At 31.1% G+C, this 23343-nt stretch overlaps 1 long non-coding RNA gene across 1 annotated transcript in view; it reads left to right on the top strand.

Annotated features, from left to right (window-relative positions):
- LOC144250841 (uncharacterized) overlaps positions 1-10351 on the top strand; it is a 76758-nt gene extending 66407 nt beyond the window's left edge. The window contains exon 3 of the long non-coding RNA XR_013342593.1: positions 10230-10351. This is a non-coding gene — a long non-coding RNA (uncharacterized LOC144250841). The remainder of the gene's footprint in view (positions 1-10229) is intronic.
- Positions 10352-23343: the final 12992 nt, after the last annotated feature.

Genomic DNA, 23343 nt, shown 5'->3' with positions numbered 1-23343 from the left:
ATAAGAAATAATATCATAAATATATTTTTAATGCACTACTATGATGTATGAGAATCTGTACATCAAACTTACATTTCTGAGATTCCTCCATATTGTTACCTTTGGAAATAATTCATTCATTTGCATCCTTTTTTTTAAATATAAAATAATAATAAATATTATATTATATGAATATAGCACAATGTATTTATCTATTCTGCTATTAATAGGCCCTTGAGCTCTTTCCAAATTTTGATCATAGTAAAAAATGATGCTACAAATATTCTAGTACATGTTTTTAATCAACATATATAAACATTCTCCATTGAGTATATTAGAAGTTGTAATTTATTTAGTGGACACTGCCAAATATTTCTCCAAAGTAATTATAATCATTTTTGTCCCATAAGCACTATATGAGTTTTAATTATTTCACATCCTTAACAATGCTGATTAATTGTAGGTTTTGGATTTTGTTTTATTTGCTTTTTTAAATACATTCATTTTGATGTCTGTGCATCCATGTTTCATGTGAATTATGCATTCTATTAAATTCTTTTATGGTTAGGGCTTCCTGAGCAAAGAAAATGGACATATTGTAAGGACAGAGCTAATTGTCATTCTGTGCTGCTTTACTCTTTGTTCGGTGGAAACATGGATTTACACTTCAATCCTCTGGGAAACATTACTAAACAAAGACTTTTCTCTTTCCATCAAGATAGGAAGAGGGCATCCAACAACCTACATAAACTCCCAATCTAATAATGTTGGGGTTCCTTTCCTATGGTTTAAGACACACTTTTTATTGCATGCACATTTGTAATCATCCGGCTGCCATTGTATTACTGTAAAGGGAATCAATGAGTGTGGAAATGTATTTGGCTATTGTAATTAATAATAGTCTATTTTGATCTAGAAAATTGTTTGCTTCCAGAACAATAAGTAGATATATAGAGTTATGTTAAAAATATATTAAGCATTATTTTGCATTTTATTCTTGATTAGTGATGTTGACCAGTTTTAAAATGTTAATTTACAAAATGGACACTTTTTTTAAAGTGCTTGGTCAAAACTCTTGTTCAGTGAAAATTATTTTCTGCTTTCTTATATTAATAAATAGAATTTTTAGTTTTTTTAATGTCATTTGGCTGTGAGTTTGTCAGATATGTATAATGCAAATATCACCTACCATCATTGTTCTATGTTTGCAGAATCAATCATGTTCCTGTTTTTGTTTGTTTGCTTTTGTTTTTGGTGATTGGAAGGTTTTTGGTTTTTTGAAGTTCATTTTATCAGTATTTCCTTTTTATGATTAGTATATTTGTATGTTTTGTGCATACATGTATGTTTTCTTTCCAAAATACTCAAACCAAGGCCATTATTTTGTTATTGCTAGAAGTTATGTTGTTTTATTTACATCTACATCTACAATGAATGTGTGTGTGTGTGTGTGTGTGTTTTGTGTATCTCATGACATACAGGTTAGTGTTTTTCCCATATCCATATTGTGTATCCAAATTGATATTTATTAACTTAATGAAAAAATCCTTTTCTTTTGGATTCAGTAAATCAGGACTGAATATGTGTACATTTGTTTGAATTACACTCCAATCATTTATCTGTCTTCAAAACCCATACTAACCTGTCTTAATTGATATAATTTTATTATAATCTTTATATCTGTTTGTATAAATCTTTCTACTTATTTTTTATTTCAGATTTGCTCAGCCATTTTTTGACCCATAGTGTTTATATCAAATTTAGGACCAGTTTTCCAATTTCCATGAAAATACATTCTTATTAATATAAATTTTGAGAAACATTGAATTAAACCTGCAGATCTGCTTAAAGAAGCATTCACAACTTTATAATACTAAATTGTGCAATTCATAGAATCCTCACCTTGGTGCTTTTACAAAAACACATTGTGAAATCTGGCCTAATCAGATTATGAATGAAGCAGAAATCTCCTACCAAACAAATCCTTTCGTATGTATTATTTTTCTTCTTTCACGTCTAAAGCACTCCATAAATGTTTGTTCATCATAATTTATTTGGTAATTAGGGATGAATAGAATGAATATGCACTCATCACCTCACTACTGGGATTATAAATTGGAAACAGGAATACCTGAATACTGGAGCAAACATCCATCTTTCTCCACAGGAGGTAGTCAATAAAGAGACAAATGAGGTTCCCTTCTGTTTTTCTCCATACATGGTATACTTAAATTGAATATGCTTCATTTAAATTTTATCATTTTATAATTACCCTCTATGAAAGACACCATAAAGATGCATGCTCCCAGCATAATATGTGTTTGTTGACACATAAAATTTAATTAATATCAAAGGAATATAATTGAGCTCAAGCAGCAAGGCAAATATATTTCATTTTCCATCCCAGTGCTTAAGCACAGGACAAAAAATAAATGAAACTTGGAAAATCTATCTAAATTGAAATAATTGAATAAAGAATAGGAAAAGAAAATTGAAGCTATTATCTAGTGAAGAATATTCCATGATTGTATGAAGTTCTAGGAACTGGTTGAAGAGATTTTCTTATAAAAATAGCAAAGGTACCTCTTACAACCTTTAAGTGTGAGAGACCTCTATAGAAGTGTAGTATGCAGAGTACATCCACAAGTAGCATAAAGATGTTTTGGTTAACAACAAATAATATGTATGAGGGTGATCCCATAAGATTATATAATCTAGTGACATTGTAGCCACTTTAGTTTGTGTTAGTCCACACTGATATTTGCACAATGATGAAATTGCCTAAGAGTAAAACTGCCTATTGATTCATTTCTCAGAATGTATACCCATCTTAAGAGATAAGCAACACTTGCATGCATGTATAGAGAAAGCCACACAGGAAACTAAGAGACAGAGAACACATTGGGGAATCCATCTGTACAAACTCTGGAAGAAAAACTGAAGTAAGCCACATATGGAACACCATTAAAAAAAGAAGAAGCAAATTCAGAAAGTTACAAAACACCAATGATGAATGCCTATCTATAATAGGCAGGTAAGGATAAACCATAGAAATATTACAGGACACATTTCAACTTGATAGTCTTTCTCTGCTTTTCATTTGTTTGCTATCTATTTGTTCAATTTAATTCAAAGTTTGGGAAAATGTCCAACAAATAGAATTTACTCTAGGTGATGTCATAACAGAACTAGCATAGCTGCTGGATTGTGGCAGAATGCTATAGCCAAAGTCAGCAAAACAACCATAAAGGGGTGATGAGTCAGTTGAGATATTTGTTTCTGTACTCTTTATATTTCTAAGTGATAAAATGCCTCTATTTTTTTTGCACACGTATAAGGTAAGAAATATTTGTATTGATCCCAACCAATTAATCTATATTTTAATTTATAAAGTGTTTTAGTCACCTTTTTCTTTGCTGCTACCAAAAGACCTGACAAGAACAATTAGAGGAGAAAAATTCTATTTGGGGTTCATGGTTTCAGAGATCTAAGTCCATAAAAGGCTGGCTTCACTCCTTGGGTCTCCAGTGAGGCAGAACACCTCATTAGAAGAGAATAGTGGAGGAAAGTGGCTAAGGACATGATGGTCAGGAAGCAGAGAGAGAGACAGCTCTGCTCATCAAGCCATGACTGGTTTATATTAATAAACCATAAAGGCACAACCCTAGGGATCCACCTCCTTCAGCCACACCCTACCTGCCTGCACTTACCACCCAGTTGATTCCTATCAGGGGATTCATGCACTGATTGGGTTAAGACTTTCACAACCCAATAATTTCACCTCTAAAACCTCTTGCATTGTCTCACACATGAGCTTTTGGGGGGACACCTCATATTTAAACCATAACATTAAAAAAAACAAAATAATTTGTCTTAGTCAGAAAAGCATATTCCTCTCAAGATTGTTCTAGAATAAGAAATTTATAAGGGATTAAACACAGTTTAACAGGGGCTGAGGGGTTAGTGACGGAGGGCTTGCTTAGAATGCACACAGATCTGTATTGCATCACAGTAACTAACACACACACACACACACACACACACAACTAAAATGCTAGTTGAAAAGATAAAGTAATAATTTAAAAATTCAAAAATTTTACAATGTTAATTATCAAAAAAGATTATTAGAATTCAACAAAATCTTAATTATTACTTTCTCTTTACAACTAGCAATTTAACAATTTTTAATCCCTAGTATAATTCTTGTATTCAAGCAAATTTAAGATGAATGTTTTTCTCAGGCTAAGGTAAATGATTTTTTAAACAATTTTAATGGAAGCCATGGAATCTGACTAATTCATCAGGAGGTTTTTTTCTTTTTTTCCATAGCTCTAATTACCTTTAGAAAATACCTGAGTTTTGATACCATTTATAATGTTTTAGTGAATATTATAAATAATTATATTGTAATGTCAAGTACTATTTTCTTATCTCTTTTGGTAGGTTAGAAAAAATGTGAACATATTATTCATTCTAATTTTGAATCAATTTTCATATAAGAAAAATATTTTTAAAAAATATAACAATGAAAAACATGAATATTCTTGGTATTTGATTCATGAGGGAAGCATGGAATTGCTCATTTAAGCATGTAATTTTAGGGACATAAAAGGAGATAAACTAGAGGAAGCATTATATTTTTGACCAATACCTAGACATAAAAAACATTGTTTTTTTAGAATGACTACACTTTTTTTTTTTTTTAAGAAGGGGAGAAAGCTATTGTGACCACAAACTACAAAAATTAAGCTTTTTCTTTTGCAGCTTTCTCAAGAGTAAACGACTCAATAAAACTAACTCCCTGCTTTTTCAGTAACAACTTTGGAGAAAGAATTGTTCAATGCCTGTTATTCAATGCCTCATGGATTGCCTCTTTAATACCCTGTCCCTACCTTTGAACAGACAATCAAAGATATGCTTTCAGCTGTGTTCTGCTGATGGTCTGAGAGGAAATACTCCACTTACTGCCAATTACATCAATTTCTAGGCAGAAGAATGATGTGTGGTTTCTTAATCAGCACTGTTTTTATTTTTGCTTCAGAATTTCAATGTTTACCCTCCTACTCTTCTTGTGTTGCATAGTTGTGATGGCTACTTATATGTGCCAACTTGGATGTCATTTGTGTGAGGTGATACCACATTTAAATGGGTAAACCTGGAGCAAGAAGTTTATTCTCCATACTGTGAGTGGGCTTCATCCAGTCAACTGAAAGCCTGAATAAAGCAAAGACAGACTTTCCTAAGCAAGGGGACATTCTTCAGCTGACTGGCTTTAAGCTTCATCTCCTTGCTCTCCAGGGTATCCACCTACACCACCTACACTGTATATTTTGTTCTATGAACTTGTTTAATAGTAGGAGCCAATACTTACAGTAAAACTCCTTTTTTTTGTGGGGGGGGTACTGATGATTGAACCCAAGGAGGCTTAACCACTGAGCCACATACTCACCTCTTTTAATTTTTAGTTTGAGACAACTACTTCTCAAAAATTTGCTGTAGCCTTGATAATTTGCTGAGGCTGGCTTTAAACCTGCAATCTTCCTGTCTCAGTATCTCCACCCTCTGGGATTACAGGCATGTGCCATGGTGCTCAGCTTTAAAACTCCTTAAATAAAGATTCTACTTGCTCTATTTCTCTGAAGAACCTTGACTAATACTATACTAAATTTGATCATTTCAAAATGTGAATCCATTCAGGGTTTTTTGTTATACTGTATTTACAGATGATTAGCTGGTTGAACAAGCAACCTTATTAAATAATCCATCTACTCTGTTCTGATAAGTAAATAATAAATTCTCAAAGATATATTTGTGAAGTATCTATTCTGTTCCACTAAATTCATGATCAGTTATCATATAATTTTTTTAATTTCTTTTATTATTTTTATTTATATATGACAGCAGAATGCATTACAATTCATATTACATATATAGAGCACATTTGTTCATATCTCTTGTATACAAAGTAGATTCACACCAATTCATGTCTTTACACATGTACTTTGGATAATAATGTCCAACCCATTCCACCATAATTTCTAACCCCATCCCCCCTCTTTCCCCCTTCCACTCCTCTGTCGTTCATCCATTCCTTCCATACTACCCATCCCTACCCCACTATGAATCAGCCTCCTTATATCAGAAAAAAAACACTTGGCATTTGTTTTTTGGGGATTGGCTAAATTCACTTAGCATTATCTTCTCTAACTCCATCCATTTACCTCAAATGCCATGATTTTATTCTCTTTTATTGCTGAATAATATTCCATTGTGTATATATGCCACATTTTAATCCATTCATCTATTGAAGGGCATCTAGGTTGGTTCCACAGTTTAGCTATTGTGAATTATGCTGCTATAAATATTGATGTGGCTGTGTCCCTGTAGTTATGCTGTTTTTAAGTTCTTTGGGTAAAGACTGAAGAGAGGAATAGCTGGGTCAAATGGTGGTTCCATTCCTAATTTTCCAAAAAATCTCCAGACTGCTTTCCATATTGGTTGCCCCAATTTGTAGTCTTACCAGCAGTGTATGAGTGTACCTTTTTCCCCACATCCTTGACAACACTTATAATTGTTTGTATTCATGATAGCTGTCATTCTGACTGGAGTGAGATGAAATCTTAGAGTAGTTTTGATTTGCATTTCTCTAATTGCTAGCGATGATGAAAATTTTTTCACATATTTGTTGACCAACAACATTCTAAATGGAGAAAAACTGAAGGCATTCCCTTTAAAAACTGGAACAAGAAAGGGAGGCACTTTTTCACCACTTCTATTTGACACAGGTCTTGAAACACTGGCCAGACCAATTAGACAGACGAAAGAAATTCAAGGGATACACATAGGAAAAGAAGAACTCAAATTGGCACTATTTGCTGATGATATGATTATATACCTAAAAGACCCTAAAAGTCACACCAAAAAATATCTAGAACTAATAAATGAATTCAGAAAATAGCAGGATATAAAATCATCACCCATAAATCAATGGCATTTCTGTATATCAGTGACAAATTCTCAGAAAGAGAAATGAGAAAAACTACCCCATTTATAAGAGCATCAAAATAAATAAATAAATAAAATTGAAGGCATTCACTTTAAAACGTGGAATAAACTTAATGAAAGAGGTGAAAGATCTATAAAATGAAAATTATAGAACCCTAAAGAAAGAAATCAAAGAAGACCTTAGAAGATTGAAAAATCTACCTTGCTCTTGGATAGGCAAAATTAATATGATCAAAATGACCATACTTCCCAAAAGCACTATACAGATTAAATGAAATTCTGATCAAAATCACAATGACATTCTTCATAGAAATAGAAAAATCAATCCTGAAATTTATCTGGAAAAATAAGAGACCTAGAATAGCTAAAGCAATCCTTAGCAGAAAGAGTGAGCAGGTGGCATCACTATACCAAGCTGAAACTATACTACAGAGCAATAGTAACAAAAAGAGCCTGGTATTGGCACCAAAACAGACTGGTAGACCAATGGTACAGAATAGAGGACAGAGAGACTAACCCACAAAATTATATTAGACAAAGGTGCTAAAAACATGCATTGGAGAAAAGATAGCCTCTTCAACAAATGGTGCTGGGAAAACTGAAAATTTATATGGAACAAACTGAAATTAAACCTCTATTTCTCACCATGCACAAAGCTCAACTCAAAATGGATCAAAAACTTAAGAATACAACAAGAGACCCTGTGTCTAAAAGAAGAAAAAGTAGCCCCTAATCTCCATCATGACAGATTAGGCCCCAACCTCCTTAATAAGACTACTTTGGCACAAGAATTAAAATTAAGAATCACTAAATAGGATGTACTCAAACTAAAAAAAAAAAACTAAAAAGTTTCTTCTCAGCAAAAGAAACAATCTTTGAGAACCTACTTCTTGAGAGCAAATCTTTATCCTTCACACATCAGATGAAGCACCATTCTGTAGGGTATATAAAAAACTCAAAAAGCTAAGTACCAAAAAAAAAAAAAACCAAACAATCCAATCAATAAATGGGCCAAGGAACTGAACAGAGACTTCTCAGAAGATGATTTACAATCAATCATATCAATGTTTATACTTAATTTTATCATCTGCTAATGTGGTGTCTGATTAATCTGCTATTTAACTTCTACCATCACAACAATCTTCACCCAAAATAAATACATATGTTACCCAGATATCTTTTAAAAATAATTTTTATACCATTAGACATTGTTAAACAGGAAATTAAATAATAAACTTTCTAATCGAGTGTTAAATATTTTCTGTTTCACAACTATATTTTCCTGTAGTCATTGGAAAACAGCATAAACTGTTTTCCCTATCCACACACAATATCTGTTCAACAAAATAATTTATTCTTCATTCTTCCTTCTATCTCACAAAAATGTTTCAGTTTCTTTCTGCCTTCTTCTCAAATTTTGATATCATAGGACTGCTTTCATATTATTGAGCAAACCATAAAATTTTCACAGAATTTGTCCTTTTGGTCTCAAAAAAATTAATGTAAATTTTCTTTAAATACTTTATGACAAGTTTAAATATGCATTTTGTGATTTAAATAGCTTGTGTGCATCTACTTTCCTCTTTTTTAAAATCTTTTTCTATACATACCCTCTCTGTTGTTTAGTTGTGATTGATTATATTTTTTTTTACCAGATGCCTCAGTGAATCAATGATTCTTAGATTCTGTATATCATGAACAATCTTTTTATAAGCTATGTGAATGAGTAATATTCACCCAACTATCTTCTAGTTTACAACATGGTGGTTAAAAATGTGATGTTCATCTAATTTGGTTTTCTTTGGTGGTTCTTGCTGCCCCAGTTTGTAAGAAATTCTCTTTAACCTTAGCACTCAAATATATCACAGGATATTCAAAGTATTGCTCCAAGAGTCAGTAAATATTAAGAACATGATTTTTTATTCAGCTACTTGAGCATACTGCTTATGTCTTTGGCACTGATCAGTCAATATTAAAATAGCATTAAACTTACAATATTAATGGGAATGTTTAATGAATCAATATACTGTGAACACTTAAAACAGTGCTTGGAACATAGTAAGCCTTACAAAAGAATAGTTTATTAAATCATGTTTATTAATATTGTCATTTTTGTTGTTAATATTAGTTTGGTATCATCAACTTTCTTGGAAATTTGTAAAAGTATTCACTTGGAAAATCCAAGTATTCTTTTCCTTCTTTTTCATTCATTTTCTCTTTGTTCATTCTTTTTTGTTTCTTTTTTCATTTCAGTGAAGTTTACTCCTATTACTTGGTCAATATTTTATTCTCTTTCTTCAACTTCTACTATTTACGTACTAACCCCTGTTTCTATTCTTCTAGTCTCTTTTCTTTTCCCTCATAACTTTAACCATTTTTTTTCTCTGTTTTATAGAGCATGTCCTGTACATCAATTATGAGGATGAATAGTCTTTTTTTTCCATCAATTCATTTGAAAAAAAACTTCTTTTAAAATTAGATGCAGAAAGCTTTGTATGTTTCGGATAGATTTGAGACTCTGTAGTCATTTTGTTCTAATTTAAAATTTTTATTGGTTTCCTTTAATATAACTACTCCATAAGGCACATGCTCTGTCTGAACTGTATTATCTTCCTGTCTCTGGACACTCATGTTACCAACGTTCTTCCTGACACAGAGAGGCACAGTGTAATTATAGGAGTATGTTGAGCAACAGAAATCCCATGTATGTTGGAATGCAAAGCCAACACAATACTCCTGAATCACTGATACAGAATAAAACAAAATAAAGTTATTGGAACAAGTGTTCCATTAGCACTCTGCTATGGTTTAAATAAGTCTCCCAAAGGTTACATCCTAGAAGCTTAATCCCCAAATTACATATTACTATTATTAGAAGGTGAGACTATTGGGAAATACTTAAGATTAAATAAAGTCATGAGAATGGTACTTCATGATGAGACTAGTGGCTTTATCAGAAGAGGAAGAGAGATTTGAAGCACACATGCTTGCTCTGCCTTGTCTTGTGGTCCCCTCTGTCATTTTATGATGTAGCAAAAATGTCCTTAACAGATACCTAGAAGAAGCCCATGTCATGTTTCTGGACTTCCCAAACTCTAGAACTCTGAATAAAATAAATTTATGTTCTTTATAAATTACCCTGTCTTAGATATTTGGATATAGCAACACTAAATAATCCAAGACACACTTTCTATATTCAAGTTATATGGCACTTTTAAAACTGTTATTTTTTATCCTACTATTAGGTTAGCCTGTGAGATGCAATACATAAAATTGAAGACGTTTCAGAAGCTCAATAGGCAAAGATTGTCCAATTATGTGGAAGAAAATTCAATGCCTCCTTTCTTATTGATAAGAATCTGTGACAATCCAGTCCATTTTTAAAGACTTCCTGCTAAGAGGAATGGGAGAAAATCTTTGCCACTGCACCTCAGAGCATTAACCTCCAGGATATATAAAAATCTCAAAAAAAAACCTTAAAAACAAAAAAAGAAAATAACTCAACCAATAAATGGACGAAGGAACTGAAGAGACGCTTCACAGAAGAAGAAATACAATGGTCAACAAATATATGAAAAAATGTTCAACATCTCTTGTAAGTAGAGAAATGAAAATTAAAACTACTCTGAGATTTAATCTCACTCTACTCAAAATGGCAATTATCAAGAATACAAGTAATATAATGAATGTTGGTGAGGATGTGGGGGAAAAGGTGCACTTATACGTTGCTGAAGGGACTTTAAATTGCTGCAACAACTCTGAAAAACATTATGAAAATTCCTCTGAAAACTTAGAATGGAACCACCATTTGACCCAGTTATCTCACTCCTCAGTCTATACCAAGGAACTTAAAATCACCATACTACAGTGACGCAGCCAAATCAATGTTTGTAAAAGCTAAATTCATAATAGCTAACCCATGAAATCAACCTAGGTGCCCATCAACAGATAAATGGATAAAGAAAATCTCTTATATATATATACACACACACATTGGAATATTACTTAGCCATAAGCAAGAATAAAATTCTGGTATTTGCCAATAAATGAATGGATCTGGAGACCATCATGCTAAATGAAATAAATCAATTCCATAAAAAGAAAGGCAGAATGTTCTGACATGCAGATGTTAATACACAATAAGATGGGGGCAGAAAAGAATGGAAGTTCATTGGACTAGACAAAGTAGAATGAAAGGGAGAGGGTATGGGAATAGAAAAGACAGTACAATGAGTTGGACGTAACTTTCCTATGAACATTATGAATACATGACTAGTGTAAGTCTACATCATATGCAACCACAATAATGGGAAGTTATATTCAATGTATGTATAATATTTCAAAATATAACCTACTGTGATGTACATAAAAGAGAACAAAATACTAAAAAAAGACTTCCCTCTAATTTCAAATAGTGATATTGGAAATTTATCATGGTATGATAAATTGGAATTTTGAGATAATATACCTGAAATTTTATTTTGCTTTGACTACTAATAGCTATGCAAACTTGAATGAGCAATCAAATTTTCTAGTTTAAAATATCTCTTCTGTAAGTTCAGCCTAGTAATAATAACTCTTGGACTTTTAAAAAAGATTCATATTTTGTTTTTTATAATGGCATTCATTGTATATGCTTTTCATTACAATACAAATATCTGAGATAATAGAATACACATAATTCCAACTACACAATTTATTTGAAAAATGTATGTTCTATATAATTCCATAAAATCATACTGTTAATCATCACATCACAGTCTAAGTAAAAATTTTTGAATACCTCAAACTCATTTCATTTTTGTGTTCCAGGATGCCTAGCCATGTTAATAATTCAGCATATAGACTTTCTTGAATTTATTTTGGAATTTGAAATGGTGGATTGTCAAATAAACAAAACATTATTTTATTGCAAACATTATGACAGCTGATATCCCATTAAGCCTTAATGTTAGTAGTTGTTTTTTCCTTCTTCTGGTAAAATGTTTTAAGTGAGCCATAATATTTTCTAGCTGAGTGGATTTTGATTGTGTGGATAACAGCTCTTCTTTTCTTTTTTAGGGCTTCCAAATATAAAATAAAATTACTTTGAAATATTTTTCAAATATATACTCTGCTCAGAAGGTCATAATACCATACTAATTAGTATTTAACTTTAGTTCATATAAAATAACACCTTCAACTTCTTTATAAATGAGTTGTGATTAATTAATCATAATATCATTTAAAATATGTTCTCATATTCTTCATAAAATAGTGCTAGAATATCTATTTCATAAAAAGGCAAGACATTGAAAACAGAAACAGAATAATTGGATATATGTTTTGAATTTAGCTACTTCTAATTCTAAAAAAAACAAAAATGAAATATTTTCACCATATTCTTTACAAATTTTGTTCAGTGCTGTTGTGCTAACTCAGTGAATTTGTCTCTTTTTCAAAAATATTGACATATTCAAATAGAAATTTATTTTAATCCAGCATGACTTTATTATCCTGATACAGAAATCAAAAGTGGATCCAATATGAACACTAAATATAATAGTATTTAAAAGCTGAAACTAAGTGAGCTTTTTTTCTGGTGACATCCTACTTAATAAAATAACCCCTTCCCCCCATTTCAATCTTAGTTTTTCTTATTTTCATAACCAATACTGAAATTGCTTATTGTAGTATTGTTTTTTAAGGAGTAAAAATTTCATGGAAGTGACAGAATATTTTTTCTCATGTAAATATACGTAGTAATATTTTTCTTTTCTGTCTTTATGTATTGGATAAAAATATCTAGTACCTATATGTAATATACTGCTCTCATCCCAGATGTTTTTTCCTACTTTTAAAACAGTGGGAAGAAACTTTATTCTATAAATGTTCCCTGGACCAATCTTTTCTCCTTGAAGTTATTCTTCCTTGAATTTTAACATGTGTTCCTCTAGAAATATTTTTTATTGTCCATGATATTCTAAATGAATATAATTCATTTCACCTACAAAAATCCTTTTCTATGTTTGAATTCTTTAAGGACAGGATTGATTTTTTAATATTTCTTTTGTAACTGAGAAGCTATGCCTAGAATAGACAAGCAGTAATAATTTGTTGAATGGATACACATATTTAATTAACACTTTTAATTTTTCAAAGCATAATCATATATTTCTCTCATGGAAGAATTCTTCCATGAACAGTCCCTGCTTTCCAAAATTATAAGAAGTTCAAAATTGAATCTTTACTTGGATAACTAGAGCAAGGTAACAGAAGGATGATATTTTCTAAGAGAAATAATGACAAATACAGAGAGACTTTGTGACAATCAATTTTATATGTTAAATGGGTCATGGGGTGCCCAGACATTTGGTCAGACATTATTCTAGATATGAGTATCAGAGTGGTTTTGATAATATTAATGTTTCAATAATTAGACAGAATATCCTCTCTGCAGATATTGTGCAATCAATTTAAGGACTTAATAGAACAAAAATGGCAAGTAAAACACCTGACTGTATTGTACAAAGCTCTTGATTCTTCCACTTGACATCTTGGGACTGGAATTTGTGCCATCAGCTTAGTTTTCAGTTTTCACAACTATAGACATTGGGACTTTTCAACCTTCATATTTTCATATGAGCTAATTCCATGTTTTTATTATTTGTAATTTTTCACATTTTACTAGGTAGATATAGAGGTGAATTATTCTCTCCAAATTTTTTAGGCCAGCATGCCCCATTCTCTATGTCCATTCTTCTTGATATGAATAAAATCTTTCTTATTTTTTAGTTTGAGACAAGATCTCTCGCTAAATTACTAAGGGCTTTGCTAAACTGCCGAGGCTGTCTCTGAACTTGTAATCTTCCTGTCCTAGCTTCCATGTCCCTGAGGCTACAGCTATGTGCCATGACACCTTGCAAAGTAAAATCTTTTTACCCAGCGGATTGGGAAAACATTTCCTACCATTGCATCTTCACCCCTCCAGTTAAATTTAAGGAATTCATCCTCAACACTTCTCTGGTAAGAGTTTTGAGAAAGGAAGCATACATTATGTGGATAAATAATCTCAAAATCAATCTGAGTTAATTATTTTTTAACTATAAAATTGTTGTGATTCTTTACTACCCACTAATGCCTAGTGTGTGATTCATTCATCACTATCAGTGTCCGTGGCTAATTTTTAGGAGGATGCTATAGAATGCAGATTTCTCAAATGTATTTGACTAGAATTAATTTGCTAGTAATTTTTAAATCATGTGTTTATGCATGTGTGTGTCTTATCAGTTTAATAAGATTACCCTACATGGAGAGAAATAGTAAATCTGATTTCCATCATATAAATACACATTCTTTTTGGGTTTTTTTTTGGTACTATTGAGTGTTGAACCCTAAGCCCTCATGTATACAAGGTACTTTCCCTGTAACAGATTCATGTTTCCAGGCCCGAATACAGGTTTGTGGTTTCTATCATGCCTCTGTCCTCCAATTTTAAAAGTTTTTAATTTCTAAATATTTAAAAATAAGAAACTTGGACTTTATAAAAAGATATCCTCTAGATTTACAACATTGTGATTCTATGAAGCTAATGTAAATACTTCACTGTGTTGACAAATCTTGAATAAATAAAATGGCTTTAATTAATAATTCAGATCTTTTTCTGATTATTTTTAAATAAAAACTCATTGTTCTCACAAGAAATGAAGGCCTTTTATCTCTAAGATTTACATGCACATTTTAAAATGTTTAACTAGATTTATGCCCATTTAAATTGCAAACAATTCCTATGAAAGATTCTATCACATGCATTTGTAGTTTGTAGATTTAGTTCTCACTGCAAAACTTTTAGGTATCATTTTTAGAGTCCCCTAAATCAAATAAAATGCTCAGATGCTCTTGCTGTATTTCATGCCACAAATTTCTTATTTCTTTTTTTTCCATTTATTTTTAGTTTTAGGGGCGGGGTTTAAACTCAGTGGTTCTTTATCACTGAGCTATATACCAATACTTTTTTACTTTGTTATTATTATGTTTTAAATTTTGAGACAGGGTCTTGTTAAGTTGTTAAACTTCTTGCTACTTTGCTGAGGCTGACCCTGACCTTGTGATCCCCTGCCTTAACCTTGAGAGCCTCTAGGATTACAGGTATGCACCACCCCTTCTAATATCATGACACACATTTCTTTTCATAGATATCTATGAAAGGTGTTTCCTTGTATTTATTTCTATTATGATCAATTGCTTAGCTACTTCATTTTATTATTGCCAACTATTTCTGAATTTTTAGAATCATTGTAACAGTGTATATATTTTTATCATGTTCTAAATTTTCATATTAAGAAAATAGACATGTAATAATACATCATTTAATAATATAAAATAAAATATTTAATTTTAAATTTAGCAGGTGTAGGAAAACCAACATATGACAAAAAATATCAACTATGTTAATAAAACCAACTATTTAAAAATGTTTATTCTCTTTAGAGCACCTGAAATATTAAAATGTCACATGTGTTTAAAAACCTTTATACTGAGAACACAGTACATAAAAAATCACACTAAAATTTGTTGTTTATTATATTATCACAAGTGGAACAACATCCAAGTCAATAAATAAAATATGATCAACATCCTAGAATGTTTCCTGCATTCTAGAAGTACTCTTACAAGAATCAGAAACATTAATTTCCCTTTATTTTCAAAAGTACTCATGTCTTTTTTGAAGGTTAATATGGATTATATATTAACAGAATCATGTAGATTGTGTTCTCATATGTGTGATGTTTTTATATATTTTAGGTGTAATGATTTTCGTTCCTGTATATAATTTCACGTTCATTGACTTATCTATTTAACATTGATACATATATTCAAAAATTTTTAAATTTCCTATTTCATGCTTCAGTATCTACAGTGACAAGCTGGGAACTTCTTGTCCAGACTCCCAGGTACTAGCAGCATGATAAGATTAGTCTCTGCCAGTTTCCTTTCTTGTACACCTTTCACTGTAACATTCAAATGCATGAGCAAAACCACCTTGCTTGTTCAAGTCCCTCTTGGTGTGCAATAAAGTAGCTTACCCACAGGTCCTCTCTTATTCCTTTGGCCTTTCTCTAGTGTTTCCCACTTTGGCATGCCATGCCTCTCCTGACTTTTATAATCTATTATTACTATAACCAATATCTTCCACTTTCTTCTGCCTCTCCATAGTGTTATTACATTTTTGTATCTACTGGTTATCAATAAAATTAATAAGTAAATAAATAAATAATACATTTTAAGTAACATTTTTTGTAACAATGGGCATTTGTATTGTTTTCATTATTGAACTTTTAAAAATAATGCAGCTGTGAACATTCTGGTATGTGCTTCTCATTACACACATACATGCATTTCTATTGGATATGTATCTAGGAATTTAAGTGCTGTTTCAGAACTATACTTACGTTCAACTGAAGTAGATATTACCAAAATAGTGACTGTCTTATACTAGGAACAGAGGAAGAGGATCAGGCTTATTTTTAATTTTCTACATGAAAATCTATATCACAAAATCATTTATTGGCATGCATATTTCCAGCACTACTCTTGTCACAAACCATACACACACACACACACACACACACACACACACATTTGTTCTTTATATTCTATTTTGCTCCAATTGTTTACTTTTCCTTTGTCTTTAATTTTACTACATAATATGGCTTTTATTTAATTCAAAATGACGAATATGCACAAAATTTGTTTTAAAAAAACATATTTAGCAGCAAATAAGGCAAATGTTCTGCATGGAAGAGATTTTTGCAGTTCCAGGAGGCCTCTGAAAAACTGAATTGCAGATTGGCCCATCAATGTTTTATAGAAATCCATCAAAACCAATGTTCTTTAAATATAAACTATTGATTTTTACTTGAGTCTACAAAATGTACCAGAAAGATTACTGGATCAATAACATTCTACCTTATATATAAAAGATGTATTAGAACTATTTTGGTACAATCTATTGAAACCATAACTGAACATTATCTTTGGTAAAATAGAGCTGTCTTTTTTGAATGTGCTCAGTTTGAACAGCTAGGAGTTCAGCAGTATGTGCAGCCAAGCCTGTGCACATGTCTGTCTGCTGCTGTGATGAGAAAGTCTGGTAAGCTGGAGTTCTAAAGCCACTGGTGATTTGTTCTAAACATCTGTCCCTAATGTGCTTCATTACATGTGTATTGCTTCATAATTTAACAACTCCCAGTAAACTTGAGGATCGTGATGTTGAGAATGATAACAGACAGGAGAGATAAAGACTTTTTGTCTAGCAGATTTAAAATGGTCACTTCAAAACTAGAGGTATATATTTTAATGGATAAATGCCAAAAAACTTTAAAAGTTTGTCAGCTGTCAGTTTAATAATATTTAGAGAAAATATGGAATAGATAGTGTACATAGGCTTCAAGTGCTGACCTTCTGAGGAATGAAAAATTAAGGTACATGAGTTGTCTTTTCTTCAAATAGGGAAATACGTTAACATTTTTAAATTAATTGTAAATCAATGCGTGATTGCTTTTATACCATCATACTTCTAATTATTTAAAACTTTCTCATTTTTTATATACTTGAGGAATTATCATTGTCTAGGTTATATTACTTACATAAATTGATCTTAATGTGTTTATATTGAAAAGTGTGTAAAACTGACATGTTTGTAGAAATAGACATATCTATAATCAAATTAAATGTTTTATATCTTGAAAGGAAATTTTAAAAACTATAGCGTTTCTCTCTGATAAATTTTCAATGGAAATCATCCAGTGACCCTTATTTTCATTAGTTAACTAAAGCTATGTTAGGAACTAAATGGAAGTTACATTGAACTAAATACAAAACATGAAACCATGATAAATTCCTGCCTATTAAGTTAATGATACAGTCTTGTACATGTATTTATGTTCAATTTATTTGTAAGCAAACAGTAAAACATCTTAGAAGCAAGTAAAACTTAACACTCTTTGATTCTTCTTAGGTTTTATTTTATTAATTAAATATATGTACATTGTTGTAAAATCCTCTCTCTTAAATGTTTTCCAGAAAACTGATATTGTGGTAAATGTAAATAATTTAAATATTACAATAGAAAGATTTATTGTTTTATATAACTAGATTTTGCAAACTCCAAATGTGAAGCAACAACAATAAAAAAATCCAGTCCTTAGGAAATGTTCATATATAAGGTTATAAAGCAAATTTTAATGACTCTGATATATTTTAAAATTTATTGAGAATAACTTTCAAAGGGCCTTTAGGAAATCATTTTGATCACAATGGATTACTTTTGGGAAACTGGTTTTAATGCGAGAAATTTGTTTTTCAAGTCAAATATTATGTCACTATTTTTCTTTAGTCTATGTTGTGGGTTGAGATGTGTTCCCCCAAAAGTATATTCTACTCCTGACCTTACTCCTTACCTGCAAATATGATTTACTTTAGAAATTGGGTACTTACAGATATTATGAAGTTAACATAAGGTCAAAAATTATCGGAACGTGCTCTACTCCAATGACTGATATTTTCGAAAAAAGAAGAAAATATGAGACATAGAGGAAAAACAATGTAAAGTCTCAGAAGGGAGAAGACTGTCTGATTATGCAGACTGAGATGTGATGATTGTCCACTAAGGAATGCAAGTGATTTCCAGCAACCACCAGAATCCTGGAAGAGGTGAGAAAAGATCATTCCCTAGAGCTTTCAAGGAAAGCATGCTTCTACCAACCACTTGAGTTTGAACTTTTAGTCTCTAAAATTCTCAGAGAAATTCCATTGTTTAAAGTCACCCAATTGTTCTTAATTTGTTATCACAGTTTCAAGACACTAAGAAATCTTCTAGGAACTAATTGACAAATCTGCATTTTGGAAGAATATGAAAAAATTAGCATTGATTTCCTATTACATTTAAGTAGCTTTTTATGTCAATCTTTTATATCCCAATATTCAATAATAAATGTGAAGAACATTGTTATCTCCAATTTGTAGAAAAATAAACTGAACTGCACAGACGTCCCATATTACACATAGCAGATATGTAGTTGACTGTAGCTGCATGTACCTCCAAAATCTCTATACAAACTATTTGCCATATATAGGGGACCAAGATGTTAATTTCTCTTGTATTTTGTATCTGATTGTGAAAATACGATAGGGGATTATTTTTGTTGTAGTAATGATTTTATATCGACTATATATCTGATGGGCATGTGGAGTTTTATTATTATTATACTACGTGCAAATTTTCAGCATAAGCCTCCACTCCTCAGTAAGAGGTTTGTTAAAAATAACTTACACATGATAAACTTTGGGTATTTGGGGTGTAAACTTCAGTGATTTTTAGTAAACTTACATATGGCAATCATCATTGCTGTATAATTCTGGATGACTTCATCACCCCCAAATAAGTTCATCTGCCATTTGTAGTCACTGCCTTTTGTATTAACGTATTCATAACCTACTTTCTGTTTCTAGATTTACATTTTCTGAACATTTTAAATCATACAATATGTATTATAAATCATACAATATGTGGTTTGTAAAATCTGGCTTCATTCAATTAATGAGTTTTTGAAGTTTGTCCACATTGCAGCATGTATTAATACCTCACTCTTTCATTGCTCAGTATGCCTCCATTGTCTGATATACCACAGTACATTTATCTATTTCCACTTGATGGACAGTTCTTACTTCCTTTACTATTTGAGTAAGACTTCTCAGTTATCACATCTAAGTATTTATGGGGGCCTATGCTGCCATTTTTCTTGTGTAGAGGTGTAATTGCTGGATCATAAATGACGTGCATGTTTAATATTTTAAAAACTTCTAAACTATGTGCCAAAGAAACTGAGCTATTTTGCATTTAAATCAACAATATATGAGTGTTTCACTTTCTCCTAAATCTTGCCAATATTTTATTATATCTGTACTTTTTGTTATAGCTCTTTTGGTGTGAGATTTTACCTCATTATGCTTTAATTACTTTTCAATAAAAACAAAGTTGAACAACTTTTATATGATTATTAGCCATTCCTATATCTTTGGTGAAACCATTTTTAAAATTGTTTGGTCAAATGTTAGTTGTTTTGATCATCTCATTATTATTAGGTTGCAATGGTTCTCTTTTTGAAATGGAAGTCTCTTTTGAGTTACATTATTTGCCAATATAATTGATATTCTGTGGTTTGCCTTTATGCATGCTTAATGGTATCGTTTTAATATTCATTCATTGTTTTTGTGATTCTGGGGATTGAACCAAGGGCCTTGTGCAAGATAGGCTAGAACTCTACCACTGAAATAATACCCCAAATCTTTTCTATTTTATTTTGAGACAGGGTCTTAAATTTCTCATAATGGCCTTAAACTTGTGGTCTTTTGTGCTTGAGCCACAGCAGTAACAACACTGCCCCTGACACTAATAGTATCTTTTGAAGTATAAAGTATTTATTTTCAAGGAAATCCCGTGTTGCAATATGACACCAACTTATAACTTTGCTTTCACGTTTTAATATCCAAAATGTTTCATAAAAAACATAGTAGTTTCTGGTCCTTTTCTTTATAAACTGTGAAAGAAATCTATTACTTTCTAGACTGACCAAGACACAAGTATATTTGAATAGCTCCCAGAGTGAGAACCACTGGTCTGTGTGGAAAAATTCCTATTTGTAGAGTAAAAGACATTATTTTTTTGTCATACAGAATCCATACACATATACACAGAGATATATTATGATAAGTTTTATAAATAATAAAAAATGATTGGAGCGGAATTGAGAGAACTTTCTGGAAGAATGTGGAGAAAAGTTTTAGATGTCTGGGGATGGAATACCTTAAAAAGACAGACAAGGTCTGCTATAAAAGCCAATTTGACTAGGTCTCTTGTGCACTCCTGTCTCTTTCCATGGGATGCTCTGCACTATGTATGAAATCTTCCAGCAAGAAGATCATCACCAGATGTAAGCCCTTAACCCTGGACCAGAATCATGAGCCAAAATAAACCTATTTTCTTTTCAACTTAAAAATATTATTTATACTACTTGAGAAAGGTCATAAAGTACATGAAAATAAATTTATATTAGTTTAAAATACATATTGTAAATGCCAGGGCAAAAAATTAAGCATGAAAGTAATGAAACTGATATATTTAAAGAAAGATAGAATAATATAAATAACTCAAGTACAATTAAACAAGGAAGAAAATAGGGAGAAAAATAAGAGCTCTGAATAAAAATGTTACAAGTATAATAGTAATTGTCAAGAGTGGATAAGAAAAACAAGATTCAGCTATATGCTGTCTACAAGAAATCTGCTTTAGATACAATGATAAAAGTTAAGTTGAAGATAAAAGGATGAAGTAATATAAATCAATAAGACCTAAAGACAAGAAAGAATATCAAGGATAAAGGAGTTTAATTTGAATAGGGAGAAAGAAGTGAATAAAGTCATGAGAATTTTTTTAAATATTTAATTTTAAAAAGAAAGCAACTATATACAGCAAAATGTGTCAATTCTCCTAGAAGAAAAATCCTATAAGACTGTGCACTTCATAAAAAAAATGGTAAGGATATAGATCACTGTAATAGGACAATCATTCAACTTGCTCTAATGACATAGACAGAAAAATTCATTCAAAACAGAAAAATGAATAGCTTTTTTCAAGCTCATAAGAAACATTCACTGAGATGGACTACATGGTAAGCCATAGCCTAATCAAAACAAACTTAAAAGAATAAGGATCATATAGAGCATATTCTGAGACTACAACAAAATAAAGCAAGAAATTAACAGTAGAAAGATAGCTAGAAGATCCTACAATGCTTATTAGAGAAAGCAAAACACTTCTAAACAGCTCAGAAATAAAAGACAAGAAATATCTAAAATAAATGGCCTAAGCTTTCAATCTGGGAATATAGAAAAACAAACATACCAACAAAAACAACAACAAAAACAACAAAAATATTATGATGAAACAAAATAGAATATGGGAAAAAGATATTGGAAATACAGGAATAATAAAGCAAATGTAAGCAACAAAAAATGATTCTGTGAAAAGATCAATAAAATTTCTATCCAGGATAACCAAAAAATAAAAAGTGAGTAGAAATAAATTACTAATATCAGAAATAGGGGGCATAATTGCTACAAATATCATGCAAATCAAAAGGACAATTAAGGTATTCTATTGACAACCATGTGCCAATGCATTTGATGACTTAAAATGAATCAATTCCTTGAGCACACAGTGTCTGTGATTGTTAGTTTTATGTGACAAATTATATGGATATTCGTGCCCAGTTTGAGATTGAATAGTATTTCTGAATATGTCTTTGAGGGTTTCTCTAGATAAGACTAGTGTTTGAATTGGTAGACTCAGTAAAATAAATTGTCCTCTCATATGTGTGGGGGATGTCACTCAATCCACAGATGGCCTAAATAGAACAAAGATCAGAAGAAGGAGGAACTCACCCCCTTGGCCTGTTTGAACAGGGGATTTGGTCTTGTTTTGCCTTTGAACTAGGATTTACAGAATAGCTTTACCTGTTTCTGAGGTTTTGGACTCAGACTGGAATTGAACCACCAAGTTTCCTGGCTCTCTAGTTTGCAAGTCACAGGCATTTTGGGCCTAAATAAACTCATGAGCCAATACTGGTTCTGTTTTTTCATTAATCCCAAACACAGGAACCAGTGCTAGAATGTTACTTGCTCTTACTTTGTTGTGAATAAATACAACTGTGAAATCTCTGACCCAGAAACCCCATGTTTCTACTAGGATATATCTAAGTACCTATGTAATTTCTATCATCCATCTCCATAGATACAAAAACTAGTACTCAAGGATAAATTATAAGACCCTTTTATACTTTTTGATTTAACTATATCAAAAAATGAGAAAATGTTCGTGGTGTAACCTTAAAAATGCTTTCTACATGGAAATTACTAACAAGAAAATAGAAATGACTTGTGAATTATAAACTGAATTAAGCCAAAATTAGCCATTTATTCCTCCGTAAGTTTGAGTTTGTCTGTATATACACACATAAACACACACAAAAAAATCATTTTCTAAATTACTATAATATTTGACACCTTTTCTTAGCATTTTATTAGTGTTGCAAACTTAAACATTGTTAATAATTTTTTTTCATATCAGAATACTATTTATTATTTTTATTTATGTTTTCTTAAAAATAAAGCATTTTGTTTCCTATTAGTCTTACTTCACATAATAACCTTAAAATATAGATAATATGAGCTAATAATTATTTTTCTATTTTATAGTACATAAATATTATAGTACATAAAACATTAACTATTTTAAGGTTTATCTAGTTTTTACTCTTC

Source organism: Urocitellus parryii, chromosome 2 (assembly GCF_045843805.1).
Source record: "Urocitellus parryii isolate mUroPar1 chromosome 2, mUroPar1.hap1, whole genome shotgun sequence".
NCBI classification, from domain to species: Eukaryota; Metazoa; Chordata; class Mammalia; order Rodentia; family Sciuridae; genus Urocitellus; species Urocitellus parryii.
The sequence above is the reverse complement of the archived record's forward strand: the minus strand, read 5'-3'. Positions and strand labels throughout refer to the sequence as shown.